This window comes from Lutra lutra, chromosome 3, assembly GCF_902655055.1.
Source record: "Lutra lutra chromosome 3, mLutLut1.2, whole genome shotgun sequence".
NCBI lineage: Eukaryota > Metazoa > Chordata > Mammalia > Carnivora > Mustelidae > Lutra > Lutra lutra.
This window is the reverse complement of record NC_062280.1, coordinates 144,737,295-144,757,127: the sequence shown is the minus strand read 5'-3', so window position 1 is coordinate 144,757,127 and position 19,833 is coordinate 144,737,295. Positions and strand designations below refer to the sequence as shown.

The 19,833-nt window shown below is 44.4% G+C and overlaps 1 long non-coding RNA gene across 1 annotated transcript in view; it reads right to left on the bottom strand.

Moving 5' to 3' along the window:
* Positions 1 to 2,045: 2,045 nt before the first annotated feature.
* Positions 2,046 to 19,833, bottom strand: part of LOC125096462 (uncharacterized) — a 34,759-nt gene continuing 16,971 nt past the window's right edge. Inside the window, exon 2 of the long non-coding RNA XR_007126197.1 lies at positions 2,046 to 3,192. This is a non-coding gene — a long non-coding RNA (uncharacterized LOC125096462). The remainder of the gene's footprint in view (positions 3,193 to 19,833) is intronic.

Below are 19,833 nucleotides of genomic sequence, written 5' to 3'. Positions count from 1 at the left end.
GATTTTAGGACTTTCATGTGTACGTAGAATACGAAATATGCCAACAAAGTACTGCTTTGGGAAAGAATCCTTGGGGGAATCTGCTTTAATGAATAAATGAGTATGTTTGGAAATTAGCTTTCCATTGTCTATAGTAATTCCCCATGCAGGCTTGAAAGCAGTTGCTTTCTTACTCATGAAAAGAATTCCCTCTATTGTCTTGTTTGTCTGTTGAGGGGGTGGTGGTTAAGAGAACTTGTTCAGGGAAGGCCATTGATGCTTAATCCATCAGTCAGAGCCAACATCAAAGGGCAGAGGCAGATGCTGGCAGGCTCCGCCCAGGGAGGACCCACAACCCAGAACAGGTCAGCTGACCTAGCATCCTTGGATCCTCAGAAGTTAAGTTGCAGGCCTTACTGCAATGAGCACTTCAGCAAATAGAGACTTTCTTGTTACAACCAAAAAGTCCTTGACTTCACCTGTTGGTAGGCTTGGACCCAGGTTCCTGTATGTAGCTCTTGACCTATATGACCTATGACCTTGTTCCTATTGCAGCATCTTGGTCTTGTTCACCACTTTAGGCTGGCTGGTCTCTGCTTGCCCTGCCCCACTCCCAACCAGATCCATTTTCCACCCTGCCCTATCCCTATTCTTAGAACTCTTAAGAACTACATCTTCGGACTCTTACCTTCTCACTTCCATCTGGGTTTGCCGATATTCAGGGCATTTAATACCCCAGATTCCTCAGGGCTGGAACCAAATCCAGCAGCAACTGTTTTCATCTATCAAAGACCAGCACTGCTGTCCAGAAACCCCATTCCTGGCATGATTCCTTTACCAGATTGCCTCCCCTTTCCTTCCCAGGCTTAGCAGTGGTAACAGCTTCCTCTTACTGCGATCCTGGGGGCATCCTCATCTTCTGCTCCTTCCTTTAGCTCTACCTACCCTTTTGCAAGTAGCTCCTTCATTAACCTCCAAGTGTGCTACCTTCTTTCTGCTGGGACCCTGACTGAAACACTACCAGGTCTTCAGGATTTAACACTTTAGCAAATAGTAGGCACTCAATTAAAAAATCTGTTGGGGAAAAAAAAGGATTGGTGGATAAGGAATAGATGTTGCTTCAGATCTGAAGTAATTCTACTCTTCCTTCCCTCTCTTCTCAGTCACCCTTCCCTCCATTCTTTTCTTAAATGTTTGCCTCTTCAGCTGTTGGTTTGTGACCTGGCTCCCCAGATGTCTCTAGGAACAGTGAAATGAGTCACAGTGACTCATCACTAACCCCGAAAAGAACTTGAGTCTGAAACTTGGGGCATCCGAAATACCTGATTGCCTAAGCCAGGATTTGGATGCTGCCTAAAATGTCAGTGGAAAATGTGACACAAGTGGTTGGTGAGAGAGGATGTTGTCTGTGTATGGAAGTCAGTGAACTGATAAATTAGCGGTACTTCCATCTGGCACAAATGGGCCACGACAGAGTATAAACTGGGCTTGTGGAGGGGAATTCTGGGCCCATACACACTGTGCCAGAGACTTTCTCATTTGGCATTTTAACATGCTGACAAGCTGTGCTGAAAGGCCATCTAATTTTCAGGGCCCATAATGAAATGATAAAGGAAAGAGAGGTCAGCTGCCCAGGGCCCTTACATTTTTTTTCCCCTTTCTTTCTTTTTTTTCCTCTTTTAAAATTTTTTTTTAATTTATTTTTTATTGAAGCCTAGTTGAGGACCTGAATAGACATTTCCCCAAAAAAGACATCCAGATGGCCAACAGACACATGAAAAGATGCTCAACATCACTCATCATCAGGTAAATGCAAATCAAAACGACAATGAGGTATCATCTCACACCTGTCAGAAAGGCTTGAATCAAAAAGACAAGAAACAGCAAGTGTTGCCCCAGGCCCCTTTTTAGGGAAGGCCACAAAGGCTGAGTTGGTACATCTGGATGGGGAAGGCTGCCTGAACACTGGTCCATATGAAGTTTATCATAAGAGACTGGAACTAATCAGGATCCAGGAAGAAGGTGTTCAGTTGGAACTTCTGTCCTTTATAGGATCAATATTTGAGTATTTGAGAAATAAGGCACTGATGGCTCAATTATCAACAGGGACTTTGACCTCCATTTCTTTTTATCCTAATTTTTTTTTTTTTTTTTTTTTTTTTTTTTAACAAAAACCTCTGTAAACATCCTTGCATTGAGCTGGAACATCTTCTGAGGATTTTAGAAGAAACTCTGACTTTCAATCCCCTCATGTCTTTTGGGCTTTGCTCCATTTGCTGTTAAGTATTTGTCGAATGTCAGGGACATTCTGGGCCTTCCGGATCAACATTCCTGGAGGTGACAGGTTAGAGGAGGGGACTCCCTTTGGTCTGTCAGACATTCATAGCAGTTATCAGTTGGGGACAGCAGTCAGCTGGGAGTGGGCCAAGCCTGACTACGCATGCTTGCCCTGCTGCGGGAAACGAGCGGGGGGACCTTCCCCTCTTCACGTCTCCGTTTTTCACCTGACCATAGTGGGGATGTTCCCTACATCAGACATTGTTTGGGAGGATTAAATTAGGCAGCATGGGCCTGGTATCTAGAATAATCCCTGGCCCTTAGTAGGCCCGCAGTAAGTTGTATCTGTAAGGGTTGCTAGCTGCAAAGGCTCGTGCATTGATTGACCACAAAGACCCCGGCGAGGCCCGTGATGACATGAATCACTTTTGTTTCCTGATGCCGACAAAAGAAGTCCGCTGGCTCTTGCTGGGAATAGAGCAGCCAAAGCAGAATGAGTCCTAAGAGCCCCCTTTGTCTCCATAGAGGTCCCTTTGTCGGCCACAAATGCCGCTCTGGCAGTCCTGGCCACCCGGGCCACTGTTACAAATCTGTTTGGGTTGGAGTCCCACCAGTTCACGGCCGCGACACGTCCAAGAGCCCAGGCAGCCTGAGCGTGGCCTCGAGTTCATTCAGAGTGGCCCCAGGCGGCAGGGCTCCTGGCACCTCGGGCTTTACTTCTGAGCATCATCGGTTCATTTTGATGACCTCGCTCCTCTCCCGGTGAGTCTTCCCCGGGGGCCCTAGCCCACCAACGGGTCAGATGACTTCTGGAAAGACTTCTGGGCCCGGGAAGCAAGCATTATTGGTGTTGGAAGTGCAGATACCTGGCAGAATTCCTTCTTGGAGACAGTGCGTTGGACAGGGTAGTTGACAGAAAGCTGCTGCGTTTGCTCCCTAAGTTGTTAAAGAGAGAAAAAATGGGAGACTTGAACAGCATTTGATAAAGGAACTCATGATAATCAGTTCCTCACTCTGCAAACGCTGACATAAGATGAGCTGGAAGCTTCCCTCTCCCGCAGAGCATGAGGCATCCCTGAAACTGGGGTGTGGACGGGGTAGGCCAGGGATCCACCGGAGCCTCACACTCATTCCCCCACCCCCGGCTCTCTCGGGCACATACCATTTCTACTCTCCTACTTGGAGTGGGGTGAATGATCAACAGAAGTACAGCCACGACTCTATAGAATTTACTGCTAGTGAACTCGCAAGCTTTTTTTTTTCTCTATTTTTACTTTAATTGTGGTAAAACACACACAACAAAATTTAACATCCTAGCCATTTTTTAAAAGATTTTGCTTATTTATTTGAAAGAGAGAGAGGGAGCATGTGGAGGAGCAGAGGGAAAGGGGACAATCTGTGCTGAGCATAGAGCCGGACACGGGGCTCGATCTCACAACGCTGAGATCATGACCTGAGCAAAAACTGAGTAGATGCTTCACCGACTAAGCCACCCCGGTGACTCCCATCTTAACCATTTTTGAGTGTATCAGGAGTGCTTAGTATGTCCACAGTATTGCACAGCCAGTCTCAAGAACTCTTCTCATCTTGCAAAATTGGAACTCTGTACTCAATAAACAGCAAGTCCCCACTCTCCCGACCCACAGCCTCCAACTACTGTTGTACATTCTGATTCTATGAGTCTGACTACTCTAGGTACCTCAGCTATGTGGACTCTTACAGTATTTGTCTTTCTGTGGCTGGCTTATTTCTCTTGGCCTCAAGTTCTCAAGATTCATCCAGCTGTAGCACATGTCAGAACTTCCTTCCTTTTCAAGGCTGAATAATACGACAAGTTATCTTCTGTAACTGCAGTTTTATGAGGGAGCCTCTGAGTACGAGGGAGAGCAAGGTTGGGTGGGGGAGATCCTTCAGGGTCTGAAGTTTTCATAAGGCCTACAGAGATTAATCTTTTTACAGATATATTCTCCTCACCCACAGTTGATATCCACCATCATGGGTTGCAGTCAGGCCATCCATGACCCTTGATCGCTAACCACAAAGACATCCTTGGGTCATGCCTGGCCCTCTGTACTGAGTTCTGGGGAGGACCAAGCCTTGCATCCCAGGGGAGAGGGAGGCCCACCACCCCCACGGCACTGACATTGATTGGTGGTGAGATCCTGAGCCAGTCACTTCATCACTACAGTACCTCTGGGCTACCTCTGGATGTTATGAACCCACACTAAGCTGAATGGACATTAAATGAAAGAGTATGTGGCAAAGCTCCAAGCATGGTGCTGCGTAGGTTTTCAACCAACGGATGTGAAATATTAATACACAGCAAATTAAAAATTAGATCCCTCCCCTCAACAGGGTAGCACCCACACAGACCAGTGGCTCTCTTCAAATTTTTTTGAGTCAGGGACCCCTTTGAGGATCACATACCCAAAGACTCCATTTGATGTTGGATTTTCAGGAAATTCTTGAATCTTGTGATGTCCATCCACGGACCTGAGGCTTAAGATCAGGAATCTGGGACTAGATGGTGTAGGTAACACAGATCGTGTTCTGCGCAGAGTGAATGAATGGCCCCAGTTCCATACAGGGCTGAAGAGACACTAGCACAGAGAGCCAAAAGAGTCAGGCAGATCCAACCAGGAACACGCCAGCACGGATATTCTGACATTTCCCAAGAGCTCAGCAATTCCTCTTCATTCTCCTATGAGTGGTTCATCCGTCTTAAGAATTCCCTTTCACTCACCACTCTTGGAAAGCACTTATCCTCTTGGTAGCTCCACAATGTAGATACTGAGTGGTATTCATCTTGTGGCTGGGTTGATTCACTCTCCCATACAACTTTTGTGCCCCTTTCTCATGTCATAGGCTCTCTGAAGAGTCTGTCTAGGGCTGAGTGCCTATCCCAGAGCCCCACAGACACAGTCCTTTTGATAAGCTTGGGAGTAAAAAATTGCTCTGGCTATTGTGCTAAACTTTCAGACACACCACTGTCCCATCAGGTGGACTCAGTTCTCTACAGAGATAAAGTCACCCCTTATGTGTGTTTCTATGGCTGCTTGGCATGGTGCAGACAGACACAGCCTTGGGTTTCAAAGGGAATTTTTTTTTAAATTTTTTATTTTTTCAGCATAACAGTATTCATTATTTTTGCACCACACCCAGTGCTCCATGCAATCCGTGCCCTCTACAATACCCACCACCTGGTGCCCCCAACCTCCCACCCCCCACCCCTTCAAAATTCTCAGATCGTTTTTCAGAGTCCATAGTCTCTCATGGTTCACCTCCCCTTCCAATTTCTCAAAGGGGAATGTTTTTAAAGGCTCAAATGGCTTAGCCCTAAGATCCAGCTACCATCATCTCACTCATAGAGTTCTCTGTCTAAAATTGGGGATCAAAGGCAACAATGCAGGGAACCATCCCGACTCCTGCCTTGTCTGCCTGCCTGCCCCCTGGGCCATTCTCCTGCCAGTCCAGGACATGGGCACCTTACAAGCAATTCCATAAGTGTGAGCTGTCAATTGCAGCCTGCCTCCTCGGGCACAGCTTCAGTGCTGTTAAAGATAACACCTCTGCACCCTTCCCTCTGTGGCCTGGTGTGAGCGTTTTACTAAATTCCAGTATCCTTGTAATCACTGCTTCAAGTGTAACATTAAAGATTTATATGGTAACAAAAAGCCTCTTGTCTAAGCATGCAGGGGAAAAACATATAGGGGGTCTAATCTTCTAATTGCCTAGGAACTGGCAGGTTACCTAGCTCTCCCATTAGAGAACCTTTGATTTAAGTCAAATAGCAAATCTATTAAATCTGACACCTTAGAATGGCTTGAGCAGCCATACTGTTACAAACTGCTTCAAAATCGCAGTAATCTGAGGAATCCAGAGTAAGATAAGAAACGAGTCCATGCACACAGCCAGAACAAATAACACAACTCCCCGAAATATGTTAAGCGTTCCAAACCCAGAACTATGGAAAAGAAAGTATTGACCAAAAAGATTTCTACTGTTTCTTCCAGCCATCTCAATTCCAGCAAACTGATTCTTGGTGGCAAGAAAAAAAAAAAAGTCAGGCTATACATCTGGTTCAATGTTGTTTTTGAGATAACACTTTCTCCCTAATTACAAAATGTGTTTATGCTTCATGGGGAAACCTCAGGAAACAACCTAACAAGGTAAAGGTTACTAATAATCCCACCTACAAGCAATGACAGCTTTAAGCATTTTAAAGTATGTCTTTCTTTTATATTTACGAGGATAGATAATTATTGTCGCAGAAGTGATATACTGATTCATAATGTCGTTTGGTTTACTGATCTATTTATTTCACTTAGCTAGCTAAAAATAAAAACAGGTATTTTACCAATAGATTTTTTCCCCTTAATATGCCACCTAATGGCTCTATACAGTTTCATCATTTGAATGTATGTTAATTGCATCCAGTTAGACATTAGGGTTATTACAATCCTTTCCTTCACGAATAAGGTTTGCACGGACGTCTCTATGTGAAAAGTTTCAGCTTCATCTCTGACTGTGCTTTGGATCACTTCCTGCAAGTTTACCTCCTGTCATTAACATATACACATACTTGGCGTCTTGGACCCTCTTCAAATTCTTCCTTTGATTCTATTTATTTAAGACTAAGTTTACCACCAAACAATAACACAAATGGAGATATAAACCCAAAAGCACACATATGTATCCTGTAGACTCAGAAACCTATCAAACATGGAAGCTGTTTGTTAAGGAACCCTGGAAGCCCAGACCAGAGATGAGCTCTTTCCTGAACAGCCAAGTAGGGAACTGAGCTCTCTGCTCATGTCAATGGAGAGACTCAAGAGAAGTTGCTAAAATGCAGTTGCGAATCGAATTTCCAACACAGCCAAAGGCAAATGCTGTTGAGGCAGGTAATGCAGTTAGAAAAGACACAGATCCCTGTGCAAAAACAATGCATTGTTTACAGGGAGTAATGGGTGAAATTGCAATAGGTGTAGATTAAATTGTCGAAGATAAAAGCCGGTGATGGGAGAATCACATCTGGTTCCATTTGTTTCCTTTCATCCATGTTATGCACGCATACATTTAAGGAGTGAAATCATTTTTTACGAGGCTGATTATGGAAAACAGCAGTGGGCTGGAGCATTGTCTCTCATTTTCTCCTTGCCAGAGGCAATGGCTTCCTTACCTGCTTAGCTGATTTCTCTTGTCATTTACCTCCATATTCCTAATAGCTACTTTATATACTTTTGTCACCTAATATTTTTCTAGTGTTTTATTAAATGAGATGATTGAGATTCCTTCTTCATTTTTCCAGATAAGATCATCACACTTTTTTTTCTTAAAGATTTTATTTAGTTACTTGACAGAGAGAGATACAGAGAGAGAGAGGGAACACAAGTAGGGGGAGGGGGAGAGGGGGAAGCAGGCTCCCGATGTGGGATTCAATCCCAGGACCCCAGGATCATGACCTGAGCCCAAGGCAGATGCTTAATCTACTGAGCCACCCAGGTGCCCAAGATTGTCAATACTTTCACATTCCACTCTGGAAGATAAGATTTTCACCCTCCTAGCTCCCATCCACAGATTCATGCAGGCTCTCGACAAATTATCTCTCAGTCTGTGTGTGTGTGTGTGTGTGTGTGTAATTTTGGTTAGATCAATAATCAGTGATCATATTATTTTACTAATACTCTTTGACTACTTTTCTGCACAATTTGTTTTCCCTGGAACTAATCATTATTCCCTTTGCTTAGCTTTGTATGTGCTTACTATTAATTCTCAACCTCAACTTTCCACCAGTTGAGTCAAGACTCTCAGTTGTCTGAAGAGGACATTGACTGCATCAACCTTTCCACCATTTTCATCCTGAAGCCCCTTTTCCTGGAGATCCTGACTGTTCTAGTCTGATTTGGCCATCCTCATTTCTCACACAGATTCCTCCCCCTCAACCAGAGGAGTCCCTTTGGGTTACATTTTCTGTTCCCTAAAACTCACATCTTCCTTTTTCTTGTCAATTACCTCAGGAGATTTTCAACAAGTGCTTAAGAATTAAACATTTTGTGAGCCAGAAATTGTTTTCATACTACCCTCTCATTGGATCGATATTTGACTAGATATGGAGTTCCAGTGTAGAAATAATTTTATCTCAGAATTTTGATGGTAGTGATTCATTACTGTCTAGATTTCAGAATTGTTGAGAAACAAAAAGCCGTTCAGATTTCCAATCCTTCGTATATGGCCTGTTTTTCTCCTCTGAAAGCCTATAGAAACTTCTTTTGTTTTAAATGGTCTGAAGACTCATGATGATGTACCTTAACATGGGTTTATTTTCACCCACTATGCTGGGCTCCATGCTGTGAAATTTTCTTGATTTAGTGATTATTTCATCCACTCTATTTTTCTAGTTTTATCTTTTCTCTTTTTTCCATCACTTCTGCCTTTTTGTTCTACTTTCTGAGATTTCTCTACAACGTTCTCTTCCAACCCTTAGTGAGTTTACCACTTCAGCTATGGTGCTTTTAACTTCCCCAAAATTATCTTTTATTCCCTTGGTTTTTCCTTTTTTATAGCATCCTGTTCTTCTTTCATGAATGCTTTCTCTGGAAATATTAATTATATTTGTAAGTGTTTTCTCATATGGTTTGTTTCTTCAAGTTGTTGGGGCTTTTTATTTGTTTTTTGCTTGTTTTGGTCCCCATTTTTATTTTTGAAGGCTTACCTCAATTGTCTAGTGACCCTTGGTTGTCTAATCAGATCTAAGAACAAAGCATTAAACCTCTCTTGGAAGCTCATGAGTGAAGCTTATTTGATGTCTGCTTTGGTGTGAGATAATCTGGCTGGGCCATTCCAATAGGGAAACTCTGATGTTAGTATCTTTAGGTCTTTTCTCTTGAGCTGGTCAAATTTTCCAGAGAAGGGTCATCTACTCTCTTGTGTGGAGATTATAGGATTGTGAATATTCCAGAAGGTTATAGAAGAGAGCTAGGAGTCAGTCTCCTTTTTTTATAATATGCTCACTGCCAACTGTGACTGGTATTCCTTAGGCCATAGGCCCCCTCTTTTAGCCTCTCTAGAAAATAATATTATCTTCTGCTGGAACAAGTGAGGAGCAGTCCCTGGGCTACACAGCGTAGGAGAAGATATCTGGAAATCTAATTATCTCTTAAATGAAACTCTAGTCAATATTCAGGTTTCTAGTTTCACCTTCAAATCCAATTCCACAGATAACCATATCCTGGATTCCTGAGTCTTTAGGGATTCTATATAAAAAAAACAGGGCTCTTTCTACTAGGATTCCGGCCCCTCAGGTTAACCCAGTTGGTCAACATTCATCCATCTGCATAACAGGTTCCAAAATTTGTTGCTCTTATCTTTTCATTCCTATCAAGGTTATGTCATGTAAAAATACTATTATTTTATTGAGATTTCAAAAAAAAGAAACATAGCTGCATGTATTCCTAGAAGCAGGTAACACTTTTAAGGAAGAGAAATCCCAATAGGAACAACGACGACTACGACAAACATTCAAAGGGCATTACACAAAGGGGAGGGTAAGGGGACAAGATCACATCCTGTCCCAAACTCAGCTCTTTCTCCTAAAAAGTGAAGTACAATGCAACTGTATGGCAGAGGAAAAGAGAACACTTCACAGTAGCAAACCATATTTGGAGAAAAGTTGAGTATATTGTGTGATTTTATCTGCCCTTCCCAATAAAAATAGCTACCATTTCCAGACTGCGTCTCTCTAAGTGTTGGTGTAGATAATTCACCTACATTAACTCATTTGACCTTCATGATGTTATCATGCTCATTTTTCAAATGAGGAAACTGAGACAAAGAAGTTAAATTAGCATATTTAAGATTATAGAGATAAGTGCTAGATTCAAGATTTGCCCTGGAGTCATTCTGACACTAAATATTTGTCCCTGGGCCATATTCATAATATAACACACAGAGGCTATATTTCTAAGATTATACTTTAAATTGACCAGCCATCCATATTTTCCCCACAGGTCTGCACTCCCTGTCCCTCATACTAACATCCACAAACATGTGCTTTGGATTTCTTATTTTTCTTGTTGGACTATTTGCTTTCTTTTCCTTATCACCACGCTGATTTGTTTCTTCAACTTCCGGTTCTTCAATTAGTCAAGATCTGTGTCCCTGACAGATGATCAAGGTGTGGTTCATACCAATGTTTGTGGACAATATAACTCAAGCAAATAATATTTTATGGCATACTTTGAGAAATTTACCAGATTAGAAAAAAAGAAACTTGGCCTTATCTTTACCAAATGGATTAATAGCTAAGGACAAGAAATGATTTCTTGTGTGTGTTATCTATAACACAAAAAATGAGTTTTTGTCTCTTTGAGTAATTAGTTTCTGGTCCCTGCTGGGATGAACCAGGAATTAAGTGCATTGGCACTCTGGTTTTATATTCTGGTTTTACACCTTGAGGTTCTGTATTTTGCTACTCAGTTCTTCTCTTTGCTATGCTAACATCTCTTCCCAGAATTAACAATTTAAGATCTCAGGGCACCTGGATGGTTCATTCTGACTCTTGATTTCAGCTCAAGTCATGATCTCGAGATCGTGGGATTAAGCCTCCGCACCCAGCAGGGAGTCGGCTTCATAGTCTCTCTCCCTCTCCTTCTGCCCTCCCCCAGCTTGTGCTCGCTCGCTCGCTCTCTCTCTCTCAAATAAATAAACAAATCTTCAAAAAAAGGAAATAGCACTGTAAGGTATTAACATTCTGCAGTGGATATGGTCTAGTATAAGGCCAATGAACTAGTGCTGCCCCTGTTCCAAATTCAGAATGTCACCACTGAATCTTTGCAGTGACTCTATGTACCACGGGGCGCCATACCAGACCTAGGGTGGGCAGAAAGGAGAAGACAAATAAGGAATGATAAAAGAAAGGAGGTCAAGAAGAAATGGAGGAAGGAAAAGGAAACAAAATAAATAAAATAAGGGATGGCCCTGGGTAAGGGTGGCTAATCTGGTGAAGGGGAAAGGTGCCTCGTATCAATTCTGGCTCCTCATCCGGGTTTCCGGATGGGGTCTGGGCAGACCATCCCAGGTCCAAAAGGCTAGAGGCTTCCCCTTTCTTTTTGGCCATAATACGGTTTCTTCAGTTCTTCTCCCCTCAATTTGTCCCATCCTATTTGCCTGTTTGCTTCAAAACTCTACAAATTACATCAGCTTCTGGGCACAATATAGCCTTTAACTGTGATTGGTATAGCCCACAGAGCATTTTTAAAAGTAAATTTGAAGGGTGCCTGGGTGGCTCAGTCAGGTAAGGGTCTGCCATCGGCTCAGGTCATGATCTTAGGGTCCTGGGAGTCCCAAATCAGGCTTCCTGCTCAGTGGGGAGCCTGCTTCTCCCTCTCCCTTCCCTCTGCTGCTCCCCCTGCTTATGCGCTCTCTCTGTCTGTCAAATAAATAAATAAAACTTTTTTGAAAAATAAAATACAATAAAAATAAAAGTGAATTTGAATGTCTTTAGACATACCTGCGTTTCTCAGTGTCTCTGCCCCACCCCTTGCCTCATTACACCCTCCACTTCTCTTGCTTCAGTAGCCTACCTGGCTTTGAATGCATTTGAGTATATGACCCTTGCCCCCTATACCTTGTGTGCTCTTGTCAGTTTGTTTCATATGTTCCTGTTCTTCACCCACCACCACACAGTGAAGTTGTTGAAGGCAGGAGCCCTCGATTTGGGTACCTCCCAGCCGCTCTTCTTCTCTCAGCTGTAACAGGAACCATGTGTGTTATGTTAACTGCCATTTATTGAGTTCCTAATATGCACCAGGCTCTGTCCTAAACATGTAATAACTCATTTACATGTAATAACTCACTTAATCCTAAAACACAATCAGGTGGGGACTCTGAGTCACAAATTTAGGCCAAATTCACTCCATAGAAAACTCAGGACTCCAACCCCTTCTGACTCCACAGCTTGTGACCAATCATCGCACCCCAAGTCAGTTGCCGCCATCGGCCATGGACATCGATGGAGTTGATTAAATTGGAAAGATCATGGGGAAGACCAGGAGGCGAGGCCTCTGGATTCCAATCTACTCACTCAGTTCACTCAGCTCCTTGACTCATTTCCTCTGCATATGAAGGGGCATATTAGGCAAACAGTTTCTTGTGGGCCTCAGGTATTCTGTCTCTAAAATGGGTGGCTCAGTCAGTTGAGTGTTCAGCTCTTGGTTTCAGCTCAGGTCATGATCTCAGGGTCATGAGATTGAGCCTCATGTCAGACTCCAGGCTCAGCAGGGAGTCTCCCTCTCCATTGGCCCCTTTCCCTGCACACTCTCACTCTCTCTCTCTCTCTCTAATAAATAAATAAATCTTTAAAAATAAAATAAAATGGGGAGAACAGACCACATTATCCATCTACCACCCAGAGAAGCCTCTTTTATTTATTATGCAATTCTTCACCAAGAACCAGTTAGGACTGCATCTCTTCTAAAGAAAGGTTAGGATAAAACACTAAGCAAAACTGGAAAAGCATACCTTTCAGAGCAAAGCAATAGCTGACTTTGCAAAGGCTTGGGACGCATTTCTGGGTTTTTTTCAACCTTGTCTTTGAGCACTGTAGGAATGCAACACACTGGGCATAAGCTATTTTCTTAGACAGTCCAGAAATCTGCAATACAAAAGACTTTGGTATTGCTTTTGAATGCTAGGTATTTAAAGTCCCCAACATAATGACTTATTAATAAAGCTCTCCACTGCTCATAAGTGAACGCTATTAACAAATCCTATTTAATCAGTCAATATAATCAGATTAACTGGAATAAAAGAGGCATCTACATTCCCAGTAATTTGCTGAACTTGCAGTGCACCAAGAGATGTCTATGCTGCAAACCAAAGTAAGAGCTTTTTTTTTGAATCTGTGTATGAGAGGTATGACCCATACCCAACACCTTTCCCAGGGGGATGTTGGCTTCTGGATTCATCCATCCATTCATCCAGCAAGCTCACCAGGGGACCTGCCTGTCTAGCCAACCCCTGCTGCCTAACTCTCCTTCCTAACCAACCTTCCTTCCCAACCCCTAACTCTCCTTCCTCTGCCTTCCACCTTCTGAAGTCATAAAAGTATTCAGTCTCCTCTAGCATCCCAGAGGCCATGATGGGGGTGGAAGGGGGTAGGGAGGGAAAAGAACAATGGAACTAGAAGCAGCCTCTGAGTCATAGAGACAGAGAAGCAGGGGTAGCTACCCGGGATCTATCACTCGGAGCTATCACGGGGGTCCTCCAAAGCCAGAGTTGGTCAGGAAACCTGTTACCACCTCCAGAGCTCGCGGTCTAGCGATTGCCAGCTCCCGCTCCCTTCCAGCAGTCTCCTTGCTGGGGTGGGTGGGCCAAGCGGGGAGGAGTCTATCTGCACGACTCCTTCCCTGGCCCCATGTGCTTGGATTCCTCTTCAAAATTCAGGCCAGACTCACCTTTGGGGCTTATTCTCTGACTACTCGAAATTTTTGTCCACAAATAGGAATTTTCATCCTAAATTCTGACAATATTACCATCAGCGAGTCATTTATTAACATGCAATGAGGCTAGATTGTTTACACTCCTTCCTCAGGGCTGAGAAAACAGGTGAAGCAAGCATGGCTCCTGCATTCAGGGGGTTTCCAATCTAATGGGAAACCGACTGGTGATATTACAGCTCGGAGATGCTAAATGGCTGTACGGACAAAATTGTGGAAGTGCTTCCTGGTAGTGGGAGAAAAATTCTCTATACCAGTCAGAAATAGAAATAAAATACATCATCAGGGATGGCGGTGGGTGCACAGGCCAGCATACCTTCATGGCGGACTCAGCCATACTCCACTTTTACCTAAGTATACTTCAACATACCGTTCAAAATGCTTTTATTTAGATTTTTTTGTTTCATAATGAACCTTCCTTCTTTCCTCTTACTTCTGGAGCAGAAGCTCTTGGTGCCATATATCTCACCATCCCTCATAAGGCATCCCTCATGCCTTACTGGGGCTCCAATTTAGGACTTAAACAGCCACTGGACGGTAACAGGAACATTCCTAAACATTGCCATCCTGTAGCCACAGGAAGCTAGAACCAGAAATGGCCGAGCTGTTGCCATTTCAAGGGGGTAGAGGCAAGCATGTTCATCACCTACCACCCCCAGAGGATTGCCAACAGCCCTAAAGATGAATTCCTGACTTGGGAAAGCTGTTCCTCAAAAGTAGATCCACAAGCAAAAGTAACCTGGCAATCCCAAGGTTCTGCATCTCAGGATGTGATGTCTCTCAGGAGGGCAGTCTCGGGGTACACGACAAACGAGTCACCTCTTCAGAAAGCTCTCGTTTTGAAGAAAGTTGTAAAAAGCATGTTCTCAGAGGCTGCCCCCAACTTTTCTGGGACAAAGTTGTTGCCTTTTATTTAAAAAGGCTGCTTGGAACAACACCACAGATTTTCAAAGATCTCTACGAGGCCCCTTGGAACTGGTAGTTCCACCATTACACACTGACAAGCACTGACCATGGAATCATGAATAATGCTGCTCGGCCAATGATGCTAGCAAGAGAGGGACAGGTCTGTTTGTCTCTTGATGAATGTGGCTAATTGTCCCTGAGGGTACCTGGAATTGCACCTGGGAACCCAAGCATGAAGAGAAGAATGGACCTCAAGCTCTGTCAAGGTGCGTGATCTGCTCATGGACACCTGATAGGTAAGGGTACCCACCCGGGTCATTATGTGCCTGCCAGCACTGTACTGGTCTGGTTTAGGTAGCCTGGTCAATCCAGACTATCTTACATCTGTGACAGGCTCAGGTTTCTTTGATGTGAGTCATTTCCCCCACTCACAGAAATGGAAAAAATTGATGAGACACCTGCCCATTTGGTCATTGCTATAGCTTATCATACAAGGTGATGGGCACATGACTTTGTTAAGCTGACTACAAATGTATCAGATTAGTTGCCAATAGACAAAGAAAGTAGTCTATGCCAACCTCTTCACCCATGGTAATGACAGAAATAGCTTACATTTTCATCATGCTTTTTAAACTATGAGATTAATTGTTTGATTGGGAAATTGAAACTCAGATTATTCACATTAACTAAAATAAGAGAATGGAGAGAAGTTTCATAATTTTAAAAGCATAAGACTTGTTTTTCTAGCTTAGGGAAAAATTACTAGTAAGCGTAATACAAAAACTGATTACTTTCTCTTACCTAACAGAAAATGATAGTAGGTCATGCTCATGATTAGAACTCCACTATTTATTCAATTAAATAACCCATTTGATGAGTACTGATGAGGTAGGCTATGTAAACTCTAAAACTGTGGTGGCTTGTGACCTAAACAAGCATTTCTACCACAAGGCAGTTGTGTGACCCTGGGTCACCTGCACCTACAGTGCCCCCAGAGCAAAAAGAGATGATTCCAGGCCCGATCACCACTGGCATGTGGGAAGAGGGAGGATTTTGAAATGATATTCAAGAACACTCAAAATATTTTGACAAGCAAAACCAAAAATGGGGGGGGGGAGCGCATTTCATATAGAAGGAACAGCTTGAGCATACACTTCCTGAAGTAGGAACGCATATTTGAAGGAAAACATGTGGCTTAGGTTAGCTAGAATAAAGAAATCTGGGAGATCAAGTTGAACAGATAGTTTGGGGTGATACGAAAATCCCTGAAAGCCAGTGTACCACTCAGGGCTCACTTTCAGAACCTATGGCACAGCATTGGCAGGCCATTAGAAAGAATTTAATAAAGAGGAATTAACTACAAAGATGTTGGGAAACCTGAAGAGTTTTCTAGGGGTTGGTGAAGTCACCTTGGAATCAGTACCAACAGGAAGCTGCTACCACCCTTTAAAGGACTGAAGCTTAAGAGCAGAACTGCCCCCAAGGAGAGCTAGATCCCCAGCAGAGCTGCCCAGTAAGAGTGGGACCCACAGTGGGAGAATCTGTCTCATGGGACCTATAACACAGGGAGAGCACAGTCACTGCAGAGACACTGCCTGAGTTGGGTCCATCTAACCTGCTTGAGTTAGAGACACCTCGGCTTCTTCCTCCTGCCCTCCACTCTCACCAGTGCACCAGCCAAACCTAGTCCACGCAAGGGAGCCTGGAAAGACAATTTACAGGGAAAGGGCAAGAATGGATCAGGGAGCAATCCATCAGGCGAGTAACAGCTCAATCAGATTATACAAATGGGCTGTATTCAATCAGCCACGAGGGGCCATCGCTGGGGTTTCTGAGGTCAAATGTAAGGGTCATAGCACTGGATGGTGACAGTAAGACCTGTTAGTTGGCTATTTCAGTTATGTAAGTGTGGCAGGCTACAGAATGGCCCCTGGAAGACACCTAAACCTGCTCCTTGGGATGTGTGAATATAACTTTCAATAGCAAAAAGACTTTGCAGCTGTGATTGCATCATGGCTCTTCATATGGGGACTAATCCTGGGCTAAGGACTCATGGGGTCCTGATAAGAGGTGGAGGGGCCACAAGCCAAGGAATACAGAGAGCTTCTAGAAGATGTAAAGGCAAGGAAACAGACTCTTCTCAAGAGCTTCCAGAAGCGACCAGCCTTGCCAATAACCCGACTGTAGCCTATTTGAAACTGATTTCAGACTTTCGGCCACCAGAACCAGGAGAGACTCAATGTGTGTTGTTTTAAGTCACTGAGTTTGTGGTTATTGACTACAGTAGCCATAGGAAACTAGGTACAGTAGCTTTGAGATACAATGGGCCAGATGAATTATAAAGACTCCATGAAGACTCCACATATAAAGACTCCATATTCCTGGGTATCGTGTCCAGCCCTCCAGACCAGAACCACTCTTTCTCTCCAGTGTACATCTTCTGAAAAGGTAGATTACCCCACAAGCTCCCAACCATGTGGGGATGCAAGGTTCTGCGGGCACTGAGTGGTCTGTTTTCCTCTGCTCTGACTGCCGGGGCCTGCACCAGGCCTCTGTCCCACATTCTACACTGGCGGTACACTGTTCTCAAAATGGCTCCTGGCCTTCATGCCCTGGTGAAATCCCCTGCCCTGGAGTGTGGGCCAGGCTCTGTGATTTGCTTGCAACAGATAGAACTTGGCAAACATGAGGGGATGTCACCTCCAAGATGACAGGGTAAAAGACCTACAATTTCCCTCTGGCATGTACATTCTCTCCCCCTCCTGACCTCCTCCCCTTCTCCTCACCCCCACTACCCCATTCCCCTGTAGGTACGTGTGTGTGTGTGTGTGTGTGTACCTCTCAGAAGCCAGCGACCAGATGTGTCCAGGAGACCTCCCTGCCTGTGAGGCCTTGTTCTCCTCCTGAGGCCTCATGCCTTCCATATTAGACCAAGAAGGGCCCGTGTTTATTTGTCTTGGGCTGCTTTATTTGCTCAGGCTGTTTTCCTGAGGTAACCCGAGGTGTCCTCTTAAGGAGCAGGGGGGAGGTGGGCCGGGAGGCAAGCTCTGCGGCCTTCTTGTCTGAGCTACCACTCCCAGTGAGAAGGTTGGCATCTGTGTGAAGGCCTCCACAGGCTCCAGGCCGTGGACTGTTTGTTGACATTCAAGAAATAAATCTGGGAAAACCAAAACCAAAACCAGCCGGAATTTAGACAGCAAAATTCTGGGTGGTGGGGAAGATTCTGTGATGATTTCCCATGCAGGATTTCAGGAAGGATTCCATGCTAGGACTGAATCATCTGGGGAATGGAATGCCACTGCCCTTGCTCACTGCTCTGGGCTTGGATTCCGGGCCCCTGCTTTTTCCTGAAGCCCCTCTAGCTTGCTTCCGGTGACAGACAAACCTCATTTTATGACACTCGCAGATATCGCACTGTTTGCACAGGGAGCGCATCCATCCAGACCATTTGCCCAAAGCATTTGCTCACTTTTTAAATTAAGGTATGCACACCATTTTTTTTAGATCTAATACTCTTGCACACTTAAGAGACCATGGTGTGGTATCAACATAACTTTCATGAGCACCGGGAAACCAAAACATTCATTTGACTCCTGCCATTGCGTTACTTGCTATTGTGGTGGTTGGAACCAAATCCCCGGTAGCTCCCAGGTAGACATGGTCTGGGGGCTTAGTGAACGCTATGCTTTATGCCAGATGCTCTTCATGCTCCCCTCATTTAATTCTCACAAAGCAATGAGGCTGGCCCATTTTACAAATGAGGACACTGATGCTTAGAGAGGTCAAGTCATTTGCTCAAGGTCACAGAGCAGGAAAGCCCAAACCCTGAAGTCCAGCTCCTACCCATTTGACTTTACAGCTTGGCCGTGAACCACACGTTCTGTGGCCTCCCCAAAAGACAACATGCCCCCTAGCTTCTGCCCTTTTAAAAAACTTGGCTTTTTAATGTCTAAACTGATTTCGTTTGTCAACCACATTATGTATAAACCCATATCCTCCCACTCCCATTTTCAGAGTTGCTGTAGTGGTCCAGGTTTGTCAGCCTGAGTCCTGCTGGCACCTGGGGCTGGAAAGTGGCTCTGTCTGACATATTATAAGATGTGTACCTGAGGGACGCCTGGGTGGCTCAGTTGGTTAAGCAGCTGCCTTCGGCTCAGGTCATGATCCCAGCGTCCTGGGATCGAGTCCCACATCGGGCTCCTTGTTTGGCGGGGAGCCTGCTTCTCCCTCTGCCTGCCATTCTGTCTGCCTGTGCTCGCTCGCTCTCCTCTCTCTCTGACAAATAAATAAAATCTTAAAAAAAAAAAAAAAAAGATGTGTACCTGATTCCCTGGCCTCTACCTATGACCTGTTCCCTCCCCAAGTTGTGACTATCAAAAATGTCTCCAGGTATTACCAGATATCGGGGAGGGGGACAAAGTCACTCCCAACCAAGATCCACTGGGCTAGTGTTATATCCGGTCACTCCTTTAAAAGAAGCAATGGATTCCTGATGTTTCCTCCACACATTCCCCATCAGCTCATTCCAGAAAGCATTTTCAACCTTTGCTTATGTTACATGATCCTGCCAGTAAGTTTATTTTTAAATAACCCTCAAGAAAGAAGCCCAGAAATGACTTGAGGAGAGAAAAAAAGTCCAATTTTGGTAGGCAGGACAGCGGGGTGAGAGGTCTGTGGCCAGCCCCGAGACAGCGCGTGGGGCAGCGTGGGGCGGCCTCCGCAGTGAGGAGAGCCCACCAGCCGCCCTCTCATTTTGGCATCAGCACCCGCGGGATCCTTTGGGACCAATCACACAGCCTCACTATTTGATTGCGCCAAAACATGCATTGTGGGTGGTTGTCATTGTCCCAAGTCCCAGGACTCCAAGCACCATGCAGATTTACAAGATGAGAAGAAATATAAAGTGTTGCAGAAGGCGAATCCTTCTCCGTTCACCCTGGGCTAGAGGAGATCTGTCATTGCCTTAAATAGTGGCATGAAGCACAAACTTTTGGAGGTTGTTAGCTATCTAACTTCCTTGGCAGAACTTTTGGAACACACCATGTAGAGGTTTTATCTGAGTTTGGGTTCCTCCAATTATAGATCCTGAAAAAGGATTTGGATGTTAGTAGTTTGTTTGTGTGGTGATCTCATGGAGCCTGGTGAGCAGTAGGGGAAATAAGACAGGGAAGGGAAG